We start from the raw sequence: 1,603 nt of genomic DNA on the forward strand, positions 1-1,603 counted from the left end.
TACTAGAATCCATGCTCATTCCTTATACTAGAATCCATGCTCATTCCTTATACTAGAATCCATGCTCATTCCTTGCATCGTGTACCTTCAGGGATAGTAAAGAAAAATCTTTCTCATATCACATCAGACAAAAGTCACACTAACAAATTTTTACAAGAAAATCTTATCCATACTTCCTGTTGAAAGAGCAAAGAGTCATTATCTTGAAACTTCTAGACCTTGCATGATTTGATTGACAGCATCGTCAAAGAGTTCACTGTATGACTGAGTACTCTGATCTGGTCTTTCAAGGGTCCACAGCACATATCTTTGCTGTTTTAACCCTCACCACACATTCTAAAGTGATTCTGTTAGAATCATTTCCACCTAGATAGACTAAAAACTAAAGTATCCAATCTAGTCTTTTAACAAGGCTTTTTCTTAATAGCTCTTTCTCTTAGGATTAGACCCAAGCAACAAGAAGCAGACAGCACCACCTCCACTTTGCTTAGAAACATCTGTAGCCACGGACCACCATTCAGCAATGCCAGGCTTTAATTCAGGGTACAAATTGGTCTGTGTAGCTTCAGGAATAGTAGAGAAAAGTTCCTTCACATAAATTCCACCTCACATAGAGAATTTTTTTGCCAGGAATCCCAAAATACATCTGCCTGCCTGTCTGTCTGTCTATCTGGCTGTCTTTGAAAAGCAGTCTTGCTATATTGCCTAGACTAGCCAAACTCATCATTCCAGCTTTTTCCAATAGCTGGAACTATAAAAATGTACCACCACATCAGGCTTCAGGGATCAATTTTAAGTGGTCTCCTATATAGGCTAAATCCAACAAACATAATCTTTCTTTCCTATAGCCCTGTACCATATAACTTAATCAGGCAATTATCCTTTTATACTCAAGAGTTCATAGCTACAGTCAAGAGAAGTGAAGCTTCTTGGGAGACATTGCGAGGTCTCCCTACAACAAAAGCTATAGATGTGGCAACTCCAAAAGTATGTTCTATGTATAGCAGATGAGTAGATATACTTATGATGTTGGAAGCCAAACTCCTCGCTGCTGGAGAAGTAAATTATAAATACTGAACTAAGAAAGGCTGTGAGATTTGATTAAATCAGATCTATCCATATGAATTCATGGTTTTTAATATACTTTGTTCTGTTTGTCCCCCTGCTTGGTCTGTCTTCTGTGTATAAGAGAAAATGACAACCCAGTGACAACGCATACAGCTAGTACCCAGATCTTGATTTCTTTTTGTTTGTTTTGTTTTGTTTTGTTTTTGTTTTTGTGGGTACTGAGGCTAGAACCCAGCAAGTGCTCTTAGCTGTTGAGCCCCCAACCCCCATGTCTACTGGAATTCCTTTTAGAAATCAAGATCTGGAGCTGGGCGGTGGTGGCGCATGCCTTTAATCCCAGCACTTGGGAGGCAGAGGCAGGCAGAGCTCTAGGTTTAAGGCCAGCCTGGTCTACAGAGTGAGTTCTAGGACAGCCAGGGCCACACAGAGAAACCCTGTCTCAAAACAAGAAAGAAAGAAAGAAAGAAAGAAAGAAAGAAAGAAAGAAAGAAAGAAAGAAAGAAAGAAAGAAAGAAAGAAAGAAAGAAAGAAAGAA

At 39.4% G+C, this 1,603-nt stretch overlaps 1 protein-coding gene across 1 annotated transcript in view; it reads right to left on the bottom strand.

The window, feature by feature from the left end:
- Wdr70 (WD repeat domain 70) overlaps positions 1-1,603 on the bottom strand; it is a 200,156-nt gene that overhangs the window by 138,601 nt on the left and 59,952 nt on the right. The window lies entirely within an intron of this gene.

The sequence above is a fragment of the Mus pahari genome, chromosome 11 (genome assembly GCF_900095145.1).
Source record: "Mus pahari chromosome 11, PAHARI_EIJ_v1.1, whole genome shotgun sequence".
Taxonomy (NCBI): domain Eukaryota; kingdom Metazoa; phylum Chordata; class Mammalia; order Rodentia; family Muridae; genus Mus; species Mus pahari.